General features: G+C 36.6%; 1 protein-coding gene and 1 pseudogene across 1 annotated transcript in view; both read left to right on the top strand.

Annotated features, from left to right (window-relative positions):
* LOC104714483 (F-box protein SKIP17) overlaps nucleotides 1-4,582 on the top strand; it is a 10,385-nt gene extending 5,803 nt beyond the window's left edge. Inside the window, exon 13 of the mRNA XM_010431874.2 lies at nucleotides 3,900-4,582. The gene's annotated coding sequence lies outside the window, so the exon portion shown is untranslated. The remainder of the gene's footprint in view (nucleotides 1-3,899) is intronic.
* LOC104714468 lies at nucleotides 4,806-7,378 on the top strand (annotated as a pseudogene).

Below are 8,368 nucleotides of genomic sequence, written 5' to 3'. Positions count from 1 at the left end.
GATGTTGAGAAGCTCACAGCAAAGCTGGAACTTCTGACCAGGTACCGTCTTAGTTAGGAAATCTGCTGGGTTTGCTGTTGTGTGAATCTTGTGTAGAACAACATCACCTTGTGCCACTATATCCCTGATGAAATGGAATCTAGTGTCTATATGCTTTGTTCTTTCATGATAAACTGAATTCTTTGCTAGGGCTAGAGCACTTTGTGAATCACAATGAACATGAACACTGTCTTGCTTAAACCCCAATTCTGAACACATACCTTTCAACCAAAGGGCCTCTTTTACTGCTTCGCTCAGAGCCATGTACTCTGCCTCAGTGGTTGAAAGAGCCACAACTGATTGCAAACATGATTTCCATGAAACTGTATTTCCACCAACGTTAAATACATACCCTGTGACTGACCTTCTTTTGTCTAAGTCTGTTGCATAATCTGAATCTGAAAAACCTTCAATGCAAAACTTAGAACTCTTCTTGAACGTCAGATTTTGAGTGTATGAGCCCTTTAAGTATCTTAATACCCATTTCACTGCTGACCAATGTACTCTCCCTGGATTTGCCATAAACCTGCTGATAAGACCAACTGCAAACCCCAAATCTGGTCTTGAACCCACCATAGCATACATTAAACTCCCCACTGCACTTGCATATGGAACTCTCTCCATACGTACAGCTTCAGCTTTCTTTTCTACTTCTGTCAAACTTCTGAGTTTAAACTGAGAATCAGTTGGTGAAATCACTGGCCTTGCTTCAAACATCCCAAAAGTTTTCAACACCTTTTCTAAGTACTTTCCCTGAGACAGAATCAATTCTCCCTTCTCTCTGTCTCTGATGATGTCCATACCCAGAATTCTTGAAGCCTTTCCCAAATCTTTCATCTCAAACTCACTTTTCAGCTTGTCCTTGAGATTTTGAATCACAACCATGCTTCCTGAAGCTATCAAGATGTCATCCACATAGAGCAACAAATAAACAGCTTGATCCGTCTGGGTGTCTTTCATGTAGACACATGGGTCTCTACTAGTCCTTTCAAACTGTTGATCTTTCATGAATTTATCAAACCTTTGATTCCAGCATCTAGGAGACTGTTTTAGACCATATAAAGACTTCCTCAACAGACAGACTTTGTCTTCACTTCCCTGTTGCACAAATCCTTCTGGTTGACTCATTAGAATCCTTTCTTCTAGATTTCCATGCAAAAAAGCTGTTTTGACATCCATTTGCTCTAATTCATAGTCCATGTTAACCACAATCGACAACATTAATCTGATGGAAACATGTTTAACCACTGGAGAAAACACTTCATTATAATCAATGCCTTCTTGTTGTGCAAAACCCTTAGCGACTAGCCTGGCCTTATATTTTTGTTTCTCCACTCCTGGTATGCCTGACTTTAATTTAAAGACCCATTTGCAACCAATCAGCTTCTGTTTTTCTGGTTTCTCAATTAGATCCCAAGTATGACTCCTTCTATGAGAATCCATCTCCTCTTTCATTGCATTTTCCCATTGCTTTCTCTTACTGCTTTTCATAGCTTCTTCATAAGACTTAGGCTCTTCTGTTTCCAAGTCTTCTGCTACTGCCAAAGCATAAGCTACAAAATCTGCATCTTCAAATCTGGAAGGAGGTCGGATGTTGCTTCTTCTTATCCTGTCTCTGGCTAACACGTAATCATCCAAGGATTGTTCATTTTCAGCTCCATCAGCTTCCTCATTCACTTCTGATTCTTCTGAACTTTCTGAGCTTTCTGAACTTTCTGATGAAGATGTTTCTCCACCTTGAGAAGATGTTTCATCCAAATCAGAATAACTGGTAGAAGGACCTCTGACAAGATTGTTGCTGAAAGACACTCTTTTTTCAGCTTTCTTCAGTTTTCTTAAAGCTTTATCAGCTTCTTCTTTCTTTTCACTTGTATATGTCAAGGTGTCTTTGAACAACTCATTTTCATTGAACATCACGTTTCTACTTGTTGTGCATTTCTGTTCCTTAGGTAACCAGACCCTATATCCTTTAATACCAAAAGGATATCCCATGAAAACTCCTTTCACTGCTCTTGGACTTATTTTGTCTTGAGTAACATGAACAAACGCTGAACATCCAAACCTTTTTAAGTGACTCAAATCTGGTTTTGTACCTGTCCACACCTCCTCAGGTAGCTTGAAACCAATAGATGAATTTGGTGTTCTGTTTATCAAGTAGACTGCTGTTGAAGTAGCCTCTGCCCAAAACTCTTGACCCAATCCTGTCTCAGAAAGCATACTTCTAACTTTATCCATAATGGTCCTGTTCATCCTCTCCGATACACCATTTTGCTGTGGTGTATAGGTACATGTTCTGTGCCTTGTAATTCCCGCTTCTTTACACAAGTTATCAAACTGTGTATTACAGAACTCTAGACCATTATCAGTCCTTAGGAACTTAATCTTCTTCCCCGTTTGATTCTCAGCTGCTTCTTTCCATTCTCTGAACTTGTGAAATGCTTCATCTTTAGTCTTCAGAAAATACACCCATACTTTCTTTGAGAAATCATCGATGAAGCTTACAAAATACTTGCAACCGCCAAGACTTTCTGGAGTAGAAGGAGATCCCCAGAGATCAGAGTGTATATAATCTAATATACCTCTAGTGGTGTGCTTTGCAGTTGGGAACCTTTGCTTGTGAGATTTTCCAAGTACACAACTCTCACAAAAATCCAGCTTACCAACTTCTCTCTCTGGTAAGTAACCTTCCTTCACTAGAACATTCATGTTCTTCATGCTCATATGACCTAGCCTTGAATGCCATATGCTAGTCATGTTAGCTACAGGCTTTGCCACTGAAACTTCTCCTTTTACTACCTTTCCTTGTAGGTAGTACAACCCATCTTTGTATCTTCCAGAGATGACCTTTTGCCCATTTTTGTAGAAGGTGACTACAAAATCTTCTCCTTCATACTTGCATCCGCTCAACTCTAATTGACCATATGAAATGAGATTCCTTCCCATTGTAGGCATGTACCTCACATCCGTTAATATGACTACAGAGTCATCTGGATTTATAATCTTAATCTTACCAATCCCCTTTACTTCACTGTGAGTCATATTACCCATCAAAACCTTGCCACCATCAAATTCTTGTAGGTCAAATAGAGAATCCCTGTCTGGTGTAATGTGAAAACTACAACCAGAATCCATAACCCATTCTCCCTTTGTATATTGAGTGCTAACTGTTAGCACTAGTGGCTGTTTGGGTTCTGTTGCAATGTTAGCTGAACTAGAAGCTTTATTTGATGACCTTTCTGGACATTCTCTCTTCCAATGTCCTTCTTTTCCACAAATGAAGCAGCCCTTGTTGTTTTTATTGTACTTCGGCCTTGACTTTGATCTACCTCTGCTCTTAGATCGTCCTCTCCCTTGTTTGCCTTTTCCTCTTTCAGATCTCTTCTCAGATCTTCCCCTTGATTCAACGTACAAACCTTCATTTTGTGATTTTGAAAGCTTTCCACTTTCTATTAACTCTCTTTCTTTTGATTTTGCAGCGCCTATGACTTCATTCAACTTCAAAGTATCTCTACCATACTTTAGAGTCTCCTTGAGTTGATCATACCTCTCAGATAGTGAGCTCAACAACAGGATTGCTTGAACCTCTTCAGTAACTTCCACTCCTATGTTATTCAGGTCCGCAACTAGCTTAAGGAAATCATCCACATTCTCATCTATACTTTTAGAATCAGTCATCTTAAAAGTATAGAACTTAAGCTGTAAGTAGATGCGGTTAGGTAAAGAAGTCTCCATGTATAACCTGTTTAGAGTAGACCACATAGCTGCTGCTGTTTCACAATGTGTGATCTTCCTTAGTACTTGATTTCCAACGTTTAGTACTATAAGATCTTTGGCCTTCTCTGATTTTTCAAACTTTACAGGATCAATACTTGGAGACAACCCAGAACCTCCACTTGTGCCCGTTTGAGAGTCTCGTTGAGCTATTGTAGCTTCCGCTTCTACAGTAGGTGGATCTTTTAGTAGCTGCTCATCATTCAAGATCTCTTTCAGCCCTAGGACACCAAAGTGAGCCAACATTCTGACCTTCCACAAGGAGAAGTCACCTGTTCCATCAAACCTGTCCACTTCCACCCTAGTGTTACTCATCTTGTAAGTCTCCCAGAAACCCTAGACTTGAATCTCTTTAGCAACCTTACACCAAGCCTGGCGCTCTGATACCACTTGTTGAGTTAAGAGTAAGAATGGTTGCTTGTAAAAGAAACAACACACAAGAATTGATCACCGAGTTCACGGATAACCGCTACGTCTCGGGGGAGAACTCTTGCTCCCAAGCTTCACTATATGAAAGAGAGATTACACACACCAACTACTTGTGAGGTTGGTCTTTGGTTTACAGATTTTGCACAAGAAGAACAAGGATCACCAATACAACAAGGAGGAAGAAGAAAGCTTGAAGAATAAGAAAAACTGTCTCGTTTCTCTCGTATCTCACTTTTTCTAGAAAGCTCCTTTTTGTATATCTTGTCTCACCTACCTCCACTTCTCATATCTTTGTAGATATTTTTAGTGTAGCATATGGATCACATTGTTCTTCTTCATGTCATTTTCGTAGGCCCATTAAAGCCCATAATGTGTGTGTTTAGTCAAACCCAATTAACAAAAAATTTAAAACGATAATGGATATTTACTAATAAAAAAACCAAAAAAAAAGAAAAAAAAATTAAATCCCAAATAATCGGGAAAATATACAAAAGTGGGATAACATATAAATCACTCTGCAACACGTGCCAAACTCGTTCTCCTGTTAACTAGAACGTTACTTGTTCATGGATACTCCAAACCCTAAGCGACCACGCCATGATGTTTCCTCTTCCATCCAAAACCCTGATTCTGATCCAGATTTCAACCAGAGAGACTTCGATTCGATTATCTCCTCCTTCCTTTTGCTGCCTGATTCGCCTGATTCGACTTCTATCGGTAGCTCCTTCGATCGAGTGCTAGGTCAAGTTCTCGTCTCTGCTTCAGAAGCTTCCGGTGATGATTCCGTTCAGGATCGTCTCATCGATCGTGCTGGCAAACTCGCCTTTCTTCTTCTCGAATCTACCAAACGCTTCTCCCGGATGCGCGCTTCTCTTTACAATTACAACTCTTGGCCCCTTCCTCATGATCTCACCATTAACGTAATGAATCTAACACCCTCCGCTTATTGAATCTATAATTGTCGCTTTTAGGGTTCTGTTTCTTGGTTAGTACTCAATATTTTTGAGGAATTATCAAATCACTACTGATCAGACACAATCTAAAGATCTGCCTTCTGACAAAGTGATACGTCAGAATCCTTTATATATGCTTTACTCACGTACTGTGTTTATAATGTGCATAATTAAAACAGGTGTTTTCGATGCTTGATACAAAATCTCTGATGCAAGCTTCGGCATGTTGCACTATGTTCCGCAAATGCTCTAAAGAACCTTTATGTTACTCTCACATTGACTTGAAAATGGGTGGCAAACGCATTTATGATGACATTGTGTGTAGTATGATCCATAAGGCTGGAAAGGAACTCAGGTTTGTAATATTATATTCTGTTTGCCTATTTCTTACATTTTCTTTCTCTGCTTTTGTGTTTATGTCATCATCTCTTGTGGTTTCTTTTGTACAATGAAGATCACTTAAACTCGGCCGTGTTATATCTTCACGCAAAGGATCTACCTTCACGAGATCTTGTCTTGCCTCAGTAATTCTTAATCATGGGTTTAACGGGTAATTTTTCTTGATTAATTTACCAAGTGATATAGTTTGAATCTGATTGTCCAAATGTGATCTTCTGATTGGTATTACTTGTCTTTATCCATTCAAACAGGGGTCTCTTGACAAGCCTACAACTTTATAATCTCGTATCCACAGGAACCAAGCGCTTATGCGATATGTTATCAGTCTGTCCAAATCTCACTGAACTCAAGATTGCTAATTTGTAAGTTGGTTTTTGGTACGCCTGCCTGCATGTAGCTTTTGAGTTTCATGAATTCTTCAATATCTCATTGTTACTTTGCCATTCTTAAAGTGATAGGGCACAAATCCTAGAGCAAGTATTAAAGACGCTCATTAGAAACCCTCGCTTGATAATAGAGCGCCTGTTAATACAGAACAATATCGACTTTTCTCCTGCATCAGGTAATTAAACTTCTTCAAGAAATTTTATTCCTATCTAGCTAGTTTCTCCTTGGTTGGCTCAAGCTTATACAATGTGTGTGGCAGGTTTAACATGTTCAACCGTTGAGGCATTTGTTACCTCCTGTCCCAGCTTAACTTGGCTAACGCTTGTAGGTTTTAAACTAAAGGAAGTAACTGTCCGAAAACTTGCTGAGGTATATATATGGTTTCGTTTAGTTTTTTTTTTCTTTTGATATTTCTTCTCTCTTTTCATTTTAGGTTTATGAAACAACTGAAATGCTTTTACAGGGTTTTCCTAAACTTACGCACATGAATCTGTCTAGAACGCCTGAAATCAGCGGTCGGTTTTTGAGGTTTGTGTTGATTAATCACGATATCTTTTAGGTGACACAAAATACGTACATGAGTCTTTCTGACGAATACTTTGATGGTTAGGGATTTGAGAATTTGTTGCAGAGAGCCTCCACTCAAGACTCTAATATTGCGTGATTGTCCTTCTTTAGATACGGTTAGTATAAAACACACAATTATGTTTCAAAAATTTTCATCTAGTATTTATTTGTTTACTATATGTCTCAATTCCTAAGTTTCTGAAAAGCATCTCGATATATATGTGTATATATATATCCAGAGAGAAATAGGGTATTTCTTGGATGCGCTTCTCAACGGACACTTCAAATTCATTCGGCACATTGTAAGTTGATATGCTTTATTAACTCTCACTTACGTTTTCGATCGTGTATATGCTAGTCGTCTTCTTCTATCTCCTTCACAACTTTGAAATTGAATATATATTCTTTTAGAATTTTCATATGACTCAAAAGTCATAACAATTAAACACCTTCCTTGATTTTCACAAATAGGACTTAACAAGCCATGTTGGTGTTGGTGATGGAGGCACGGGAATTACCATATCAAAGTAACTATTTAGTCTCTGATTTTTTTATTTTTTTTATATACCAATTAAAATATCACAACTATGCGTACTAATGACCAAATTTTATCGTTGTTGTTTGTGTGTGTGTGTGCGTGATGTAGGGATATTGTAAAGAAGCTGAAAGAAGAAAGATCAGGTGTCAATATTATAGCCAAAACTGTTTATTATTATTAGCGGTTTAGATATATAATATTCGTTAACAAGGTTTATTGTGTTAAAATCCTTGAGAGTTTTAGTGGTAAGTAGTTTGGTTGTAAATTCAGATCAAAATACTTCATGGACACATTAGGTGGGGGTTATTGGTTTGAGATTTGAATAGAGTTTTAAAGATTTTAAATGTTATGTATAATCTGTTGAAGATTTTGTTAAACTCTGTTAAAGTTTAGTGTTATTAGTTTTTGATTTGTAAAAAAGTTATTTAAAATCTTAACAAATTAGGGTTATTGGATTCAGACTTTTATAAAGTCATTAAAAGTTTTGTGTTATTCAATTAAAACAAAAGAATCTAGGATTGTTAATTAGTTCAATTATTATATTATTGATTCATTATTTAAAACACTTTCTTTACAAAATAAAATCATGGAAAATATCACAAAAATACAGGGATATGTTGGAGGACTTTACAAGATTTTAGAAAACTAGTCAACAAAACTCTCTAGCAATCTTTAACAATCTTTCACTTATTCATTTTTAATGATTTTGTTGAACTCTTTAAAAATCTTCATAAATTAGACTTACTTTTTTCGTAAATGATCTATATAATAATAACAATCCGAATAAATACGACCAACAGTTGTGTTTTTTCAATCGTATCTTTTGGATATTTTCTGAAAAGTCGTGATGGATCACTAAAACGGTTATTTATGAAAAGTTACAACTGTTCACTGTAAACTTGTGTTGATTGGAACATTCGTATCTTTTGAAATCTATATATATTTGTCTGTTAGAACTGTTTTCATTTTTTTACAGCTTTCTAAATTATTCTCTAGCATTCATTTTTTTATAAGAAAAGAAAATTTTCCACTTCTTGAATTAATAAAAGATTTTTGGAATGATGAATCTAATTTACAAATTTTAGTTAATTTTAAATATAAAAATTTAATGAAAATACCTAGAGTTTTTTTTTCAACAGTTAGATGGGTTATATACAGTAGAACCTCTATAAATTAATACTCGTTAAATTAATAATCTCTACAAATTAATAAATTTCCAAGTTGGGACTAGTGTAATTTTGAACACTATTCATAATATAATAAGATAATAATTTTTTTGAAAATC

Source organism: Camelina sativa, chromosome 2 (genome assembly GCF_000633955.1).
Source record: "Camelina sativa cultivar DH55 chromosome 2, Cs, whole genome shotgun sequence".
NCBI lineage: Eukaryota > Viridiplantae > Streptophyta > Magnoliopsida > Brassicales > Brassicaceae > Camelina > Camelina sativa.
The sequence above is the reverse complement of the archived record's forward strand: the minus strand, read 5'-3'. Positions and strand labels throughout refer to the sequence as shown.